The sequence below is a fragment of the Berghia stephanieae genome, chromosome 14, assembly GCF_034508935.2.
Source record: "Berghia stephanieae isolate SIO BIC M18660-M18661 chromosome 14, UCSD_Bste_1.3, whole genome shotgun sequence".
Taxonomy (NCBI): Eukaryota; Metazoa; Mollusca; class Gastropoda; order Nudibranchia; family Aeolidiidae; genus Berghia; species Berghia stephanieae.
The window spans coordinates 28,394,789-28,414,788 of NC_088373.1; the positions used below are offsets into that span (position 1 = coordinate 28,394,789).

General features: G+C 36.2%; 1 protein-coding gene across 3 annotated transcripts in view; it reads left to right on the forward strand.

The window, feature by feature from the left end:
• LOC144959442 (uncharacterized) overlaps positions 1 to 20,000 on the forward strand; it is a gene marked incomplete at its 3' end in the record, with an annotated part of 56,529 nt that overhangs the window by 7,191 nt on the left and 29,338 nt on the right. Inside the window, 1 exon segment of one of the 3 annotated variants that reach the window (XM_078892029.1) lies at positions 10,673 to 11,585. 3 annotated transcript variants of the gene reach the window in all.

Consider the following 20,000-nt stretch of genomic DNA (forward strand, 5'->3'; position numbering starts at 1 on the left):
TTGTGACAAGGCTGAGACCCAGTACCCCTGTGTCACGAAACCAAGCCTTTTTTTTTTTCGGAAAGGGGGGGGGGGGGGGGGGGTGGTTATAGGGCGATATGTCGGTTTAGAGTGGTTTATTGTTGGAAGTGTGTTGTACATATTAATTACGAGTACCAGGCAGACTTAATCCCTTTGATCTCATTCGATTTTGGTGCACAGTCATTTGCCGTGCACTAAACGAGATAATGGCCTTGGACAGACATCAAAATATGATCGATCGTTAAGAAGCTTATTACTGCTTGACGCGTGGTCAGCCAGTTCTTATGGTTTACATGGCCTGCCAGATTGGGCGCTTGGTGCTGTCTACCCCCTAATCAAGAGGTAGGATGCACACGTCGTTGTTTTAGTTAGAGAGAAATCACCCAACTGGCGGTCTAAAAACAATAACAAAGAGCTGGCTGACGTCAACCTCTTTCATTCTGTAGATTTTGTAGCATACATTACTTTACATGATATATCTATCTATTTGATTGTCTCTTATCTACCCTGATGGAAGTTTAGATTGACTTTACGCGGGTGGTTGGATGGGAGCATCACCCTTGAATCATATACCTATGATGTTCGCATGGGTGTACGAGCCTATAGTGATGTCGTTTCTTCTTCTCTTTACTAGCCTATCCTGCTTCTTTGGTTTGTGATTGTATTTTTGACAGGGGATATTTTTTTTCTGTAAATCTTCTGCCTGTTTGTCTTAGTTATTTATAATTTAGCTTATGATATCTTTAGGTTATGATTTTGATTTACATTTGTACTATTTTTGTTTGATTGCTTGTTTTTTTGTTTCAGCGGTCTCTCATATAACCTCAATTGTGTTGGAAGAGACCTGAAGCAACAAACAAACAAACAAAAAAAAAAAAGATTGACTTTATAATTACACTATTTACAAAGAAGTTGTATATATGCTTTGATCGCTTCAAAGCCAATACGGTAAATCCAATACACTCAAGAATTATTGATAATCCTACGGTTACAGGATTTGGGGTACATTGTGACTAGAAGTTTTACCAAACATAGTTTGTCTGGAAAAGATTTATATTTAGCCATTCTTCTCCTGAAGTCATCCATCACACGCATATTAATGATGCCCATTGTTATCTATTGGATTTGGAACTTTCCAAACGAACAACAACAACAGCAACAACAACAAAATGTAACCGCGCTGTTTTGTTTATAAAAATTATAAACAGCGTTACCGCTCAAATTGATATATATTTAGCCTTTCTTCTACCGAAGTCATCAATCACACGCCTATTTATATTGATGATGCCCATTCTTTTATTGGAATTGGAACTTTTCAGACAAACAACAACAAAAAATGTAAACGCACTGCTTTGTTTATAAAAATTGTAAATAACGTTACCGTTCAAGTTGACTAAACTTCTGAAAGCCCCGAGTGCCTTGCGTGGGCGCATTTTAATTTTACATGTGTAGGCCAAGTCAAGCACAGGAGGAATAATGAAGGTTGTCCCACTTGTTGGCAGAGCATTAGAATGCCATAAGTCATAAATAAGACAAAATCCTTGAGCGACACGCCATGATCATCCAGTCGTTTGGAACTGACCCAGAGGGCTTTCCATTTCGTTCATGCCATATTATGTACCGTCATTTCTCGAGGTCGCATGATGACCTTATGGTCGTGATTCAAAGCTTTTTTGCTGATATAGTTGTTTTAAAAAAAATATATTGTATTACGTAACTGATTATATCTGTTAGTGTTAAACATGCACTCGACTCGAGGACACATGCACTTGCATATCACGGTATTGCAATAATTGTACGCACAATTTTACTGATGCTATGTGTTTAAATAAATATTCACATTATCTGTCCGCCATATGAAACGTACCAACACACACCCTAAACTTGTAACCCTAACTGTTTATAGTCTGATATATATATATATATATATATATATATATATATATATATATATATATATATATATATATATATATATTAGTGAGAACAAATCAACTATCTATAGACCAATAATAATGACGAAGAGTTGAATGACGCCGACTTCATTCCATCTACTAATAAGATAAGAAGCATGGCATCGATACTTTTTTTTTTCCTTCTTCTGACTCAAGTTTAAAAGATCCGACTTTTGCTTGATGGATGCTCTCAAGCCAACTCAAAACATTGTCATTACAACAGTGTTAAATCCCGCCCATAATTGCATTTGGTTATCAGATTCACCAATAATATGTGCATATAGGTTACTGTGGCTTATAATACTGTCCTATGCTTGACACGTCAACATTTTCTTTTTAACAAACGTGAGCTTTTATATCGGGCGATATCCACTAAAAGTGCTCTAAGTCCAAGTGCTTTACACAGGATCGCTGACCAACAGCAACGCGTAACACAAAGAACGAGACATGACATGACACTCCTGTTAGGCGATATATTACATTTTTTCCCCCGACATAGACAACGCTGTTAACGGCTAGGTAGCCTACACATTTTACACCTGAGTACGGTGAGAGAATGTGAGTAAAGTGCCTTTTCCATGGACTCATATATGAGTCGAGCGAAACTCGAACCCACGACCTTCCGATCCGAAACGAGTGTCCTGTCACAAGGCCACATAGTCGCACACACACACACACACACACACACACACACACACACACACAAAAAAAAGAAGAAAGAAAAGAAAATTAATTTAAAAAATAAAAAGATAAAATGAAGGGGGGACATGCACATTTCCTTATATCTGTGGCGTGGTTAAATCGATAGCTTTACGAGGCCGTGAATCTCGTGGAGACAAAGGATCAAAATAAAGATGTAATGTAACAATATTTGTCATTTAGAAAACACATCGCTGATCTGATGACGTCATCATCGGATTGTGGGGACTATGAATCAAATAATTTTGCCAATTTGGCACCTGCAAACAAAGGGATAAATATGATTAACACCTACGAGTAACAATTGTTGAAATCAAACTCACACACACACACACACACATACACACAATCACACAAACACGCGCATACATGCCAGACTGTCGTTTTCCATAATATTATTCCCTTTTACACATGATGTCCCCTTTTCATAATGTATAATGATACGAGGGTGTGACTTTCAAAACCCGCTAAGTCACATCCATCCAGATGGAAAATGAATTTAGGGCTCTCAAACAATTTATTGAACATCATAGATAGTCTTAGAATCACCAGAGATAATTTAAATTTGAAGTTGCAAGGCAATCAGGATATTGTTCTATTAGGCAAACACGAGAAGTATTTTCCTCTTTACGTCACTAAATAAATGACCAAACAAAAAAATTGAAGTTTTCTTTGAATGCTGACAATCCGACTTAGCAGGTTTTGAAATTCTACTCATCATGCTTTGACCTTTTTAATTTCATAACAAAGTTGTTTAAATGTCACAATTACACTTCTATGCAGTTTTTCAAATTATATTTCTTTAGATTTAATCAAATTTCAGTGCGTTGGTTTACATAATAATATGTAGATGTTTTGATTAAGAAAACAAAACAAACTCCACCATGGCTGGGTCCTTCAGCCTAAAGTGAAGCCCTCAATTGTTTTTGAGAAATTGTCCACCGCATATTATGTCTTCAGATAAGTAGCCTACAATCATTTCCTGTGTCAGTTATTGATTCTAATGAAGTACACATATCCAAGTGATTACTAAGTTGCTATAATCTGTGGACTGGAAAGGGCGATGTATACAAATGAATAGAACTGCTTAAAAAAAAAAAAAAAAAAAAGAACAGAAACGAAATTCGAACTTTTTGGACTCAAACTCCTTCAGCCAATGCAAAAATAGTATCCTCAAAGTGCTTTACACGGGGTCCCTATGTAAGACGGGATGTGACAATCTCTTTTCCTTCGACAGAGACAATGCGATTCACCGCCAGATATTCATTCTACACTATAGAACAGTGTGAGAATTTGAGCTTTTTCCAAGATCTCAAATTATTTGCGCCGCTCAGAGTGGGACTTGAACCCGAAACCTACCAGTCTGAAGGCGAATGTTGTACCACAAACACACACAAGCCGCATACTCTGTTATTGAACATGGTTTCCATGAACAATGGATTGACAGGCTCGTCGACGCCCATGCAAACAGCGTATTAACCAGTCGAACCCTTGAGAGACACGTATTTAAAAATTTGGCCAGAAAACTCGTCGTTCAAATATTGATCGATTCAATGACCTTAGTCTCAATTTTTAAAAATTAATTAATTAATTAATTTTAAAAAAGACTCCCATCGAAAAATCCTCTCAAACCTTGTAGGTCCCATGTTTGTAAGTTTTTGCCAAGATGAGGGTCATTTAAATCGACTGATGTTTGAAGAACCAGTTTTCTGGCCAAAATTTTAAATAACATGTTTTTTCCAGCAGAGTATGACAGTTGGCTGATTAATTAATTAATAATAAGCTATGTATATTACAGGTATAAAAAGGGCAACGGCTTTAATTAAAGTATCTGGTGATGTACTCTGCCAGTACTCTTGACACATCTATGACGTCACTCCTTGACTAGAATGTGACGACAAAGAAACTTCGTTGGAAAGACAAATCCACCGTGCTCTGAAAAATGACATTTAAAGAAATTGGCCACAAATATCGTCCTTCAAAAATAGATCATTTAAAATGACCCTCGTCTTGGCAAAAACTCTCAAATCTGGGATGTTCGAAGGAATGATGCCTGTTAATTTATCACCAGCCACTTTACTTTTTGATATCAGCCAGTCTGCCCTGCTTTGATAAAACGTGTTTTAAAAAATATTTTTAAAGTTTATTTATTTCATTTTTGTTGTTGTTGTTATTGTTAATTTTAGCCAGAAAACTTTAACTCACATTACTATCCATCGATGAAAACTACCTCCAACTAGTCAAGGGGGCCCCGAAAGCTCATTTGGGAGAGCAGTCGCTTCACACGCCAAGGGACCGGGATCGGTTCCGGTAATATCGAGATTTTTATTCTGACCCCGCTGTCCACCCAGCAGTGATTGCTGGGTCTGTTAGGTCTGGCGGAAAGTACTTTGCGATTGAATGGCGTCCTATCTAAAGAGTAGCGAGCAATTGCTATTGTCCGTTTCACGAAAAGCCCTAATGGCTCTGAAGGACTGCCAACAAGTCAAACCAGAGACTTGTAAAATCTTAAGATTTTTTTTTCTAATTTGAGATCGCTTTAATCTATCGGTATATTAGGTGTAAATTTGTCTGGCCAGAATTTATCAAAAAATATTTTATCATAGTACTGCAGCAGCATTTTTATCAGTAAATTGTCACCGTCGAGTGACACCCTATCTGAGTGTCAAAATTACTGATAAAGGAAGAGTTATGACTACAGTCTGAAAAGATAGAGATGGCTTTTTCAGTAGGTTAAATGCAGAGGTGTTACATCCACGGTGCAGACTTGAACGGGGCTCGCCCTGCTTACTTAGGGCTTGAGGGTTGTTGTTCGCTACTGAGCGTTTTTTATTTTCTTTCTTCTTCTTTTTAAAAAATTATTTTTCGCTCTTTCGTCTTTCTGCGTGTGACTCTCTGCCGTTGTATTGTTCTGGAGGTTGATGACTTAGTCTTTCCCAGGTCCGAGATCGTTCCGTTGATAGGACTTTTAAAATTTGTTTTTGTTTTTGTTTGTTTGTTTGTTTTTTTAATATTGGAGATCATGTGTTTGTAGTTGTATTTATTTCCAGCATTTAAAAAAAATTATTGTTATCAAATCCTTTTTTTTCTAAACCCGGACTCTCAGTTCCTCGTTGTCTTTTTAGTAGTCAGTGATGACCTGAGCCCTACGATTGTAAAGATACTCTCGATGCTTGCTTCTCGCAGAATTATCAGGACGATTTTGAGAGCATCCAAATCCAAGGTCATGTCCCGTCCTAAATGTTAAATGTTGCTGTTGGCCAGGGACCCCTTGTAAAGCGCTTTGAACACATTTAGTGGATATTGCGCTATGTAAAAGCTCATTTAAAGGTCTCTCTGCAAACTGCTTTTTCCGGTTGACTGGCCCAAAGCCGGACTACTCTTCCAAAAATCTAATCTCGGCTCATTGTAAAATTGTTTGACCACAGTATTTCTCCTAGTTCCATTGCGCACGCAGAGGCATCAGACAATTATTTAACAAGACACCCTCTACTTTTTCGTCTTAGACGACGCAAAAAAAATATAATTTTCTCCCATTATGTCTGTCGACACTTGCCATTCTATATAACTGAGTGCTGTTAATATGAGGCCCGACCTCTCAGCGTTCAAGCACTTCACTTCTGAAATCTGCTAAATTGGTCTATAAAGTCTTCTTTAGATGACTATAGATAAGATAGCATGAATTTGACGTCACTCGGGTCTTCGTTATTGTTTTTTGAATTCCATGTTTATGAGTAATTCTCACTAAACTGTATTAACCAGACTATAAACCTTCAAGGTTAAACATAGTTTTGCGTGTTGGTCCGTTATACTTCCGGATGGCAATACTGTTGTGAGCTTCTTAGCCAAGCGCATACTATCTATACCCTCTTCGTTAATAGTGCCTGCAGTGTACTCTCCTAAACCACAAACCTAAAACTCCCAAACCTGGGACTTCCGTGAAGGGCCAGTTTTCTAGCCAAAAATTTTAATACGTGCGTTTTTTTTTTTTTTTCTTCTTCAGAGTACGTCCGAGGCCGTCTGCGTCGTCGAAATGGCAATTTTAATTTGTAATATGAAAAAATAAAAAACATTTTCATACCCATGGAAAAAATCCCTCAATTTCACATCCAAGTAAATAATGATATTATTATAAGCACGTGCTTGTATAAAAAATAAATCGTGTGATTCGGAGATAGATAGCCCATGCATCTTGTCTTATGGTTTGCTGGATTGTTTTGCGTCTCTCTCTCTCTCTCTCTCTCTCTCTCTCTCTCTCTCTCTCTCTCTCTTTCTTTCTCTCTCTCTCTCTCTCTCTCTCTCTCTCTCTCTCTCTCTCTCTCTCTCTCTCTCTTACTGGGTGGGGATCCTGACCTCCCATAGTGGGCAGGGAGGTACATGCTGTGTCTTCTATCCCCCCATACCTGTTTTCCAATTGTTTCCTGTCATTGTCTTGGAATGAGATTACTTAGTTTTGTCCTGATCCTTGCCGGAGTTCCTTGACTGGGAGGGAAAAAGTCGAATGTATAGTTATAGTTTTGGGAGATGATATTTTTTTCCTTGTAAATCATCTCTCTGTTATGCATTGTATTATGTTTAGTTTACATATTATATTATATGATTGGTAAACATTTGAGTGTATTCCTCTTAGTTGGGACCTGTGCTTGTGTCTGGATGAGACTTTTGGGTGATCTCAAACTAAGTACTTTAACGGTGTGCTCTTGGAATCTACATCTGTTCCCTATTTGAACCCGTTCCCCTTTGTCTTACCTTTGCTTTTGCGCTTTCATTGTAATTCTAGAACTTTTAACTATCCCATTCTCTTCCTTTTTACTGGCGCTGATATGACCTTAATGTGTTGCAAGCGCCGTAAAACCCTTAAAAACATAAAAAACAATCTCTCTCTCTTGATTACTAATAGAATAACCGCACTGTTTGCAGGGAAATAAAGGCTATTACGAACAGGCGCTTGTCTCCTTTAGTTATTATATTACTGTATTATGGAAAATAACTGATCGAAACGAAACTTTCGAGTCATTCGGCGATCAAAATCACCTGTAATAAAGTCTGTGGGTGAGCGCAAATGAATAATCTTGCAACATGGCGACCAGATGGCTTGATCATTATGCCTTAGCAGATTTATAAATACGTAATCCTTTGAATGAGTTAACGGGTGATATAATTTCCGTTTACTTAGAAAAGGTTTTCAAGTTACTTGTGTATCAATCTGTCAAAAATAGTTTTATAGATTTTAGATATTTTCCAGTCATTCTATGTTCGTTGGAGAAAAAAATAAATAAATAAAAATTAACATTTCCTGTACGGAACAATTTTGAACGCCACTCTTATATTTTTTAAATATTATTTTTAAAGAATAGATTCATGTCCTTTGCGGCATCATCATCATCATCATCTCTCTGATCGCACGACCTGTGCACTGACATTGTCCCAACATGGGAATTTCAAGGCTGATCTCACGACACTGCATGACCTCCCACCACCTTCTCACTTCCACTTCCACACCATCATTCGTATTTAAAGCTTGACTTTGACCCTGGCTTCTGTCATTTCTTTAACCCTGTCCGTGTCAAGAATGAAGGAGCATGGTATTTTCTTTTTTTTTTTTTTAACGCAAAGTATGTGTGTTATGTATCATAACTCGTTGAGTCACGCTATTTGCTGACCACTGCATTATGTCGAATTTGTATGAACCTCCTGATATCTGCCATATTATAAATACACACACACACACGCGCACACACACTGACACACACAAAGAGCAGAAAAGAGGGATATATATATATATATATATATATATATATATATATATATATATGAGAGAGAGAGAGAGAGAGAGAGAGAGAGAGAGAGAGAGAGAGAGAGAGAGAGAGAGAGAGAGAGAGGGAGAGAGAGAGAGAGACGACCTTCGATTTGGAAGAAAGATAACGGGGGTTGTAACGTTTTTCTTCAACACGCAGTGCGTTTGTCATCAGTGTGTGTATGCATGCGTCTTTCAGTTTTTGTTGTTTGTTGTTTTTTTTTTGTTTTTTGCTTGTGGGGGGAGGGGGGAGTACTTTTGTTTATATTTGCGCATGCTCATGTCGCGTATGCATATTGCTTGTGTGCACAGAAAAAAAAAGGGGTGGGGGGAGGAGGGGAGAGAGATGTTAGCCTTGTCAGTGTGTTACTGTTGTAATGTATGTATGTCTAGTAAAAACTCAAGAGGACAGAGTGCTATGGCATGTATGTGTGTGTGTGTGTGTGTGTGTGTGTTTGTGTGTTTGTGATGTGTGTGTTGTTTTTGTTATTTTTGTGTGTATATGTGTGTGTGTGTGTTTGTGTGTGTATGTGTGTGTGTTGTTAGTGCTGAGAGCTGACCGACTTTTCCAGTGATTTTCGTTCCACACGATAACGCCGACATCTCACGCAGTCGCTCGAGCTGCTAGCGACCGCCACCAACTTGTCATGCCATCCAATAAAATTCCGATTGCAAACCAACAAAAAATCTATAAGTGTAGCGTGTGCAACTTACAAAAAAAAAAAAAAAAAAAAAAAAAAAAAAAAAAAAAAAAAAAAAAAAAAAAAAAAAAAAAAACATAATTAAGAAAAAAAAATAACAAGTAGAAAAACAATTTTTTAAAAAAATATAAAGATTTAATAATAAATAAAAAACAATAAAAATTAGTATCCTGTTTTCCTTATACTTATCATCTCCTCTTCCCACCTCTCCCATTTCTTCTTCATCACCCTTTTCTTTTTCTCTCTTCTCTTCCTCCTCCTTCTCTTCTTCCTCTTCTCTTCCTCCTCCTTCTCTTTCTCCTCCTCCTCTTCCTCGTCCTTCTCCTCCTCCTCCTCCTCCTTTTCTTTTCCAAAGCTACTTACTTAGTACGTACTTACTGTCTTTTTCTTTTGGGAGATGATATTTTTTTCCTTGTAAATCATGTTTCTGTTATGCACCGTATTATGTTTTGTATACATATTATATATGATTTATAAACATTTGAGTTTATTCCTCTTAGTGCTAGTGTCTGGATGAGACTTTTAGGTGATCTCAAACTAACTACTTTGATAGTGTCTCTTGGAATCTAGATGTTTCCTATTTGAACCAATTCCCCTTTTGTCTTCCCTTTTCTTGGGTGCTTTAATTGTAATTCTAGAACTTTTTACTTTCCCATTTTCTTCCCTTTTACTGGCGCTGATATTACCTTAATGTGTTGCAAGCGCCGTAAAACCCTTAAAAACAAATTTCTTGATTTTCCTTCTGTCCCTGGCTGGAGTCATTGGCTGAGAGGGAAACAGTCAAATGTATAGCATTAGCTTATGGAGACGCCCCCCCCCCCCCCTTTTTTTTTTTTCTCTCCTTGTAAATCATTTCACTTTTATGTACTGTTTTGTGCTTGTGTCTGGACAAAGCCTTTCAGTGGTCTCAAACTAAGCGCATTGATAGTTTGCTCTTGGAATCCGTTGCCATTCCCTATTTGAACTAGTAGCTGTTGTCTTACTTTTTCTTGCGTACTTTTACTTGTTAATCTAGAATTCCAGCTTCTTCCTTTATACTGTCACGGAAATACAAGTCTCGCAAGCGCCTTGAAACCCTTAAAAACAAAACGATAATAATAATAATAATAATAATAATAATAATAATAATAATAATAATAATAATAATAATAATAATAATAATAATAATAATAATAATAAAACCATTATTTTTTATATAATTGATATATTTAATTTATGAACGAGGGAATACCGGGTGGTGGTAAAAAAATGTTAGTATTTAATGTAGTGCATAATATTTAATTAGAATTGTTAAAACAAGCATCGCGCACACTTTTTAATTAAAATGAAAAACCAAACGATAAACAATCTCTCTCTCTCTCTCTCTCTCTCTCTCTCTCTCTCTCTCTCTCTACCTTTTCCTAATACACACTTCAGATTTTACGTTACACAACTCGCACACTCTCTTTCCGCATGACCTCAACAGCCGGGGGTTGTTTTTCACTTCGCCCCTCGCAATTGAGGTCAGCGGCGAAGAGAGGGCAAACGAACGGGTCCGCGTGCTGCCGACATTTTTAGTGTCTAATTTTGAGCACATTTGTGCTATCTATTTACCTCGAATTCGGTCTGAGGTTAAAATGAGTAATAAGTTACAGTAAGCTGCAAAAATTTTGTCGGAAGTTTGTTTCAAATCACCATCGTACTTTCTAATATTCTAAAAAATATTACCAAAAACAGAGAAACGAGAGTAAAAATGATGTAGATAGAACAAAAGTTACACACCGCCGCCATATTGACGACGTCACTCTCAGCAGAGCGAGGTCAACCAACAGGGCTGTCAGATGGTTACGTGAGTGGCCAAATTGATCAGAATTACCCGTGTTATGTTTTACAAAAAGATATAATTCTGATTTTAAAAAACATAATGTCAATAATTTTGATAGTCTATTGAACTTGTCATTACTAACCAAACCAGATGAGTTTTTAGGGGTATAAAATGCATACAATTGTTTGGCCAGGTGAGGGTCTATTTGGATGTTTTTGAAGTCGAAATTGGCTTCGAGAAACTTTGGCCATCTGGCAGACCTGTCGACGAGAAGTTGTCGAGAGAAAAATAACATGGCGAGTGAAAGGTTGGAAAGAACAGGATCAGTTTGAAATTCGGAAAATGTGAAGGAAAAACAGCTTTCTAAAGTATCTCATAAAGGATTTGATTAAAGTGTAAATAGTGTGTACAGATTTATATTTGAATTTTTATGTGATTATTTCTATATTGGATTTACTGAACGGGATTATACTCCAGCTGAAAAGTCGTTCAACAAACTAAAAACTAAGACTAAGAACCTCTCTTCTCTTGCTCACTTCACCGTTTACAATTAGGCTACAATTAACAGTAACAGTTGTAACGGAAGCTGAAAGGAAATAGAATCACCGGTAAGATATTTGGTTTTAGATTACGGTCTTTATAAGAGATAATTTTAACAATAATAATAATAATAATACATGACATTTATAACGTGCATTTTCATCACTGGGTGATGCTCAATGCGCGAAACAATAATACAGTGACATTATTATACAAATGAAACATTATACATACTACATCAACATAATATTATCATTATACAACAATGTAATAACTAAACATAAAGTCATTAATCCAAGATATGTTATAATACATCCACATGCTATGTCAAATACGGAAATAATATAAAATAATGATATAATAATAACATAAACTAAATTAACATTCATATTGGGGCCAAATTACAAAGATGCATTAATCAAGATGTGTTTTAACAAAGAGATGGTGTTTTAACTTTGATTTAAATATTGATAAGGACTGCGCTTCTCTTATTCTTTTAGGAAGAGAGTTCCAGATGGAAGGTCCGACGTGACTGAATGATCTGCCGCCGTAAAATTTATATTTATATTTATTTGTAACAATTAATTTTGTAGAATCTAGTGCAGAACGTAGACTCCTCGTTGGCTTATAAGTTTCTAAAAATTCAGTAATATACAATGGTGCTTGATCATTAAGGCACTTATAGCACAATACTGCTAGTTTGAATTCGATTCTCACTTTAACTGGTAACCAATGCAGCTCATACAAAAGTGGCAACGAGTAGGATGTTCTCTTCTTTCTTAAAATCAATTTAGCAGCCGCATTCTGGATACTTTGAAGGCGTGATATTTTATCGTTGCTTACATTTGAGATTAACGAGTTACAGTAATCTATTTTAGATAGTATGAAAGATGTTATTAGTTTGCATGTTACTTCTCTTGTTAGGAAAGGTCTGACGCAATTCTTTTTAAGCCTATTGTCAAACTTCTACATAGAGAATCAAACTGTGCCTGCATAGTCATATTATGTTGATCTAGCATTACCCCGAGGTTTTTCACACACGTTGAGAGGTTAATTGTGCACCCATTTATGTTTAGAGTAAACTTCAGAAAATCATCTTTCAAAACACTTTTTCTACCACACACCATCACCTCTGTCTTTTCATTATTCAGCTTTAACTTGTTAATTTCCATCCAGCATTTAACATCTCTAATACAGTCTTCAACACGGGTAATTAATGATGGGATATTACTAGGGATATCGCTTACATAGATCTGAGTGTCATCAGCATAGAAATGATACATTAATTTATTTTTAACAAAAATATCCGAAAGAGGTTGAGTATAAAGAGTAAAAATAACAGGACCAAGGACAGACCCCTGCGGAACGCCGTAATTTAGAGGAAATGTTTCTGATACTGCGCCATCGATCAGAACCGACTGAGATCTTGATGTTAGGTATAATTTAAACCAACTAAGCGCAGTATCTCTTATTCCAAAAGTAATTTCTAATAGTTTAATAAGTATCTCGTGATCAATGGTGTCAAATGCAGCCGAAAGGTCCAACATAGTCAATAAACAGACATGATTTTTGTCAATACTATTAAGAATATCAGTGCATACTTTTAAAAGGGCAGTTTCAGTGCTATGATGTGATTTATAAGCAGATTGGAAATTTTCACTTAAATTATTTAGATGGATATGATACAAAAGTCTTTTTAACACAATGCGTTCAAGCACTTTGGATAGATATGGAAGGTTGGAGACAGGTCTGTAATTTTTCAGTTCGTTTACATTTAGATCGGATTTCTTTAATAGTGGTTTAACAATGGCACGTTTAAACGAGTCGGGGACACTACCTGAGACCAACGAATTATTTATAAGTTCAGTTATTGTTGGTAACAGTTCTTCAATACAAGTCTTAAGAATACTAGTTGGGATGGGGTCTACTAAGTCACAATATTTTGATGGGCTATCTAAAATGGCTGACTTCACTTCATGCTCAGTGGCTGGATCGAAAACATGTAATGGCATTCCATGGAATGGTCCAAAGCATGAATTTTAGGTTGTTTGTGATTTAATTCATTATCATTATCAACCTATGTTTGTGATGATATTAATTATACCCCATTTTCAATGTCATGTTAATAAGTAAGAAGAACAAGCAGATACCAATACCACGCACCTCATGCACTCATTATCTTACTAGTACTAGATACTACAACTGACATCTACCCACTTTCTTTTTACTATTAATTACTTTAAGGTGAGACTCATACTGTTAGTTTGTTAGATATTCTATTTAAGTCAAGTTTGCTTGTCAGTATACCCACTTAGAATGCATTTGATATACATAATAATAATAATAATAATAATAATAATGGAGGCCATGGTCAAAATATGATGATCATTTTTATTTGGCTCCCCCCCCCCCCCCCCCTACCACTGGCTTCGCTTTGTTATTCAATGTTATCTATTTTAAAAAAAATTAGTATCTATTTGTATTATTTATATCAATATGAAGACTGGGGGTTCGGGAGGGGGGCGGGGGTTCTTTTTTGTCGTTATTCCAGACACGTATCCCAATATAGCAAAACGATTATTGATGGCAGACACTGTCTGGCAATAACCAAAAGCCTGGCTTTTTCGATATTGGCAGGCACGTTTATCATGTTGGCAGAAAGATTTTATACAAAATGCCAATGCATGAAAAATGGGTACCAAATAATCTGAAATTGTGCGTAATTTGTGTCCCAAATCAGTTAATATCAAGTGGTATTTAACACGTGATGAAAGTAAACAGTGCACAAATGCCATATCCAGCTTTTTTGAAAAAGCAAATGGATCAATGAAATGTAAGTTTAGAACACTTTGAACTGGCAATCCCGCCTTTTCTGTTTTCCAACCAGCAAGAAACTTGTTAATCATCAAATCGGTTCATAGTCCACCAACCCTTGAAAATTTCACAAAAGTTTCATGTTAACTTTATTGATCTCCATTTGTTTCTATAATTTGTTCATTCACAATTTTGGGGATATTGATGTTGGCTGGGGATTTGTTTATTTCACGGACAAATCGCTAGGCCTATGTGTTGTCACCTCAAAACAGACCCAATATTTTCCTGTCTTCCTCATAAAAAATAATAAATTTATTATCACACTTTCACAAAACTAGATCCAACAACATATTATCCGAATCAGGGATGAAAATAACTATCAAAACAAGGAAGCAAGATGGTGGAAAATTATCTAGCTCATATAATATATGAATTTTACGATACACAGATAGCAGTGTGGATGTGGATAGACTGCTCAGTAGGTTAATTTTGTTCCTTTTTTTTTTTTTTGCTTCAATGGTTTGAATCCTCTCGCTCCCTCTTTTTTTAGTTTTTTATAACATCCCAAATTATGTTAATTGTTTCCCCTTTTGTTCTGAGCAGGAGGGTTTTAATTTATTGAATTTTTTATTTCTCTGATAATCATTCAATTTGAATTCATTATACATTTTGCTCATTATTTGCTATGTTCTGTTTTTTTTCTCTCAAATATTTATTACTAATATTATCATTAAATTATTATTATTTTTATTATTATTATTATTATTATTAATATTATTATTATTATTATTATTATTATTATTATTATTATTATTATTATTATTAATATTAATGTTCGTCGATTTACTAGCTCCTATAGATAGTATGCAGATGACGTCACTCAGGCCTTTGTTATTGTTTTTGCCATCCGCGTTTGTGAGTTGTTCTCACTAAACTGAATTAACCAGACTATAAAAGTTCATGGTTACACAGAGTTTGTGTGGTGGTCCGTTATACTTCCGGATGGCAATGTTGTGAACTCCTTGGACAAGCGCATTCTATCTATATATTTACAGACCTGTTTAAGAGAAAGAGATTATACATTTGACCAAAAAGAAAACAACAAAAAACTCTTTCTGTTTTGTTTTCTTTTTGTTTGTTTGCTTTGTTTTGTTTTTGAGCGAGTCTATTCTTTTCTCCTTTTTTGTTTGGCCTTGTTTCGTTTCTGAGCATGAGTTTCTTAAATTTGTTTTTATTTTTTTATTTTTTTCTATCTGACCATTTGATGGCCATCTGGATTTTTTGTTTGTTTGCTTTTTCATTTTTTATTCTAGTAGTATATATACTTTTTGAGATCGGATTGGGGTCGAATATGACAATTTGCAGAACGGAACCAAAGGAGAGAGAAAAGGGGGGTATGGAGTTGATCGGACTTTCATCATTTGCAACGCTCTGTAGAAAGTAGACAACCAGCTTTCTAAGGCAGTCGACTTAACCATTCGGCCATGACACCCTACATGGATGTTGACGCATATTGTGCATATATTATCCTATTATCCATCAACTGATTTATTGTTGGTTAATTTTATGCTTTTATTGTTCATTTATTAAATTTACTTCTTTCTATGTGCATTACAAAAGTTTCCATATTCTGGAATGTGGATAAATGTTTAAAGGAGCGGAATAAAAAAAAAACAAACTGTCTGTGTATAATCATCCATCATTATTGCCAGACAGGTAGGTGTCTGGTAATAATCACAGCGTTTGTCCAATGTGACTTTTGCCCTTCACTGCTAGGAACTTGAAAGACTCCCTTAAATTTTATCAAATTGTTGTGGTGACAAACTGGATCCATTGAATATATAATATATATTTTTATATATCTATAATTTTTTTTTTCTATTAGGCACATATTTTACAATGGAAATTAGTCTGCCGCTGTCACATCTATAATAGAAAGTGTCCTGACAATTTTGTCTATTCCATATTTCCTACAGCTGAATCATTCTGTTCTCTCTGTCCATGTCGCACATTTCCTATAATTTTGGAATCAGTTCTGCCTCTTTTATATATGTCATAATGGATTCTTTCATATTTCTGTTACACATTTTCTACAATCGATTTTGAAGCTGTGTCATAAAATTCGTATTTTTGTACTTCCCATCTACACTTTTTGCACTGTTAGCTCAATTGAAGAGAAGTCGTATCACACACATGTCGAGAGTTTTTTTTTTTTTCCCCTCCCTGCCAACCCTGCAGGGCTTCCATCACGTGAAATACACTATGTACTATGTACGCATACCTTGGTGTAGTAAATGGTACCTATGTCAGAGAAATGATAGTCAGTATTCACGATTTACATGAGCAAAACAGTTTGAGAGCAAGCGATTAAGGCAAGTGAAAAGGTGAGAGTGGATTTCTCATTGATAGGGACGATTGAAAAGGAGCATCAATTATTTACCTTAATTGAAAGCAATAGCCTTTGTATGCCCAATAACATCGATATCAAGCTACGGGTGTTAGAATGGTGTCCATCGGATTGTGTAAACTGATCAGCCAAACATTATTGATACCATTCTGTATCACCACATTGATTTAGGAGGCGGGACTATCTGCCAATGACTGGACTGTATAGACAAATAAGTTAACTATCAAACCTTATTTGGATGTGACAAAGATTTTAAAATCGGTTATACTTCAATCACTTATCAACTGCATTTAACTAGAATAGGCGGACATCATGTTGGTATCTGTCAGTGAGGTTCGGATTATCATCATAAATCCTCTATACTGTAATAGCTTGTTCCCATAATAAGTTGAGATCCGGAAATAAGAATGGAGTAATGGTAATGGAGACATCCGAATTGTGGAGTTCTAGATTTGAGAGACCTGACTGTATATACATGTTTCCAGTGTTTTGGTGACTACCACTTGACAAATTTTTCATTTACAATAAACTTGTTGAAGGGAACATAATCATGGCCCTTGACCTTATTCTGACTGTCTGAACTGTCATTATTTAAAATAATTACCTGATCTCCAGAGTTTTCAATTGTACTAACACACAAATCTATTTGTAACCAGGCAAAATTGATATTCTCATTGAGAGGATATAGTGAGAACTAAACAACCAACTGGCAGTCTAAAAACAATAACAAAGAACAGGGTAATGTCAACTTCGTTCATTCTATTGTTATTAGTTATTGTTCTTGAACAACCGGTAATTTTCTTCCAGGTGGGCTTGAGGGTGTCCCTGGTTAATTCGGATCTTTATTTTGTTAGGGTTGTAATGCCTGTGGATTGGAGTAGTAGTAGAGTATATGGCAACATCTCCACGTAGGAAGTCTCCAGCCAATCTTGTCACAAGGCAGTATAGGACTATGTGGTCTGCTGTCTCTGGTATTCCATGACAGTGGGGACAGTCGGCTGACTCTCTCAGATTCCATCGATGCATGTTTGCAGTTGTCCTGCGTGGACCTGTAAGTAGTCGGTTTGATGCGATTTGTTTCGATTGCCATTCCTGAATCCTGGCATATATAAGTTCTGTTGGGTCTTTGATTACCCCACCTCCCTTGGGCATGGTATTTGTCCAATATTCACTCCAGGCTTCCCCAATATCAACGGTTTTGTGTTCTGAAGGGTAGATCTGGATTTGAGTCGTGATGATTTGAGAGCTTCAATTTGATGGTTTTTAAAATGGTAATTAGGGTGAGGTCTTTCAGTTTGTGGACTAATTTTTGGGTCACTTCTTCTCGCCTGAGTTTTGGTGGATTGGAGTGAGTGGATGCATTTTAATTTCTCCATGTAGAACTCTTTTAAGTACAAGACATACTTTTTAAAAATCATATTTTCTCCCCACCATTTATTCTTATAGATCTCCTCATTGCCACTAATTCGAAATCTTGTTGGTTAACTTTTTAAACACTGTACAGCTATAACAATACCAAACAGTTTACAACTTTAATGATTGTAGTCAACTAGCACCTATTTGCAGCTCTGATAACCTAATTCACTGTGGGCTCAACATACTGGCAATCTCAAGAAATGACGCAAAATATTGTCCTTTGCAAAAATGTGAAACTGGGCCCATAATTGCATTCGGATGTTCGACCTGCATAATGTACACGTCGATTTTAGTAGAAAATTGAACTTTTATGAAAGTTTTGCATGTTCCTGGTGTCACATTCACATCCTTAGTCTTTCTGCTACGGTTTTCCCCAACTGCACATTTGCTTTTTATATTTTGGTGTTAAACAAGGCACTCGAGAGAGGTATGTGGACTCTTAGCCTGTATTAATAATCCGGTCCTGTATGATGCCTTTTACTCATTGAAAATACTTGATTTTGTTGATAGGGACTGATTGCTGGAAATGTACTAAGATCTGGATTATAGAGATGTTGGGAGTCAATGCCTCTCTCCAGTAGTACAGACCAAGTCGTTGCTCCAGGGAATTCACTTTCACTATATTTGACATTAAATAGTAGAGATGTACAGTCTCTCTTTATCCCTCTCCCTCTTTCTCAATCTACCTGTCACGGTATAAACAAACCCAAAAGAACTATTGAGCATGATCAGTGATGAGATGGGCGATATATTGATCCCAAAAGATCTTGGCTTCAGCTTCATCGCCTAGCATTATTCCCTATGTAATGGTCCACCTGGTCATAGGCAGTCACATGGTAATGCACGAGTGCTAGAACAAAATAAGACTCTTACCAGGTGACTTGTACTTTATGAAATTGACGTACGTTAATTAAAATAGTATTTTCAGTCTCCGGGGCAGCCATATGTACTTTTATAAAAATGCTTTAGTTATAGTGAAGTGCAGTCAGTCACCACTGACGTTTGTGTGTGTGTGTGTGTGTGTGTGTTGTATAGTTTGATTTCTTCCTATTCCCCGTACCGTGTTATTATTTTTTTCGTCGTCTACACTCTAGTGGCGCGTCTCCTCCGACATGAGTCCGTGTATGTGAATCGGCGTGGAGAAAAAAAACATGGTATCCTTGACCCATCCGTGACCTGTCGTCCTCTGCTGTGAGTGGAAGGCACAATAATATTATTGCTATAATATAATGGCTGCTTCAACAGCAGGGGCTGTCCGACATATCCTGCTCTTTTTGATCGATGTTGTTTTTGTAGTTACTATTAATAATAATGAATAATAATGCTGAAAACATATACGCTATAACTCCTAGACACCAGACTCTAAGCACTTAAAGTACAAATTAATTTGGCTGAAACATACCCATTCACACACACACACCTATCTTATTTCTCATGTCATCTACTAAAATCGAAACTGATATGTTTTAAGCGAACGTTTAAATTATTAATGTTAAATCGTAATGTTAAGCAAGTGTAAACTATTTAGCAAAAGAAAAATAGAGAAATATAATTCAAGTTGTTCTCCAGCTTTTATTGGGTGCACCTATGTTGAGGATTACACATAGAAATCTGCAAAGCTGAACCGAAAATAACGGTTTCCATTCTGGATGCTGCTAATGATTATTTTTTTTTAAAATGTCGTGCTCTTTTCTTCTGATGACACTGACACTTGTGAAAACGGAATCCATATCGCCGTCCTTTGAAAAAACACGTTTAATTTCGGTCAGAAAACGCATGCTTCATCGACCTTTCAAAATGACCCTTATCTTGTAAGACTCTTAACATGGGGGGGGGGGGGGGGGGG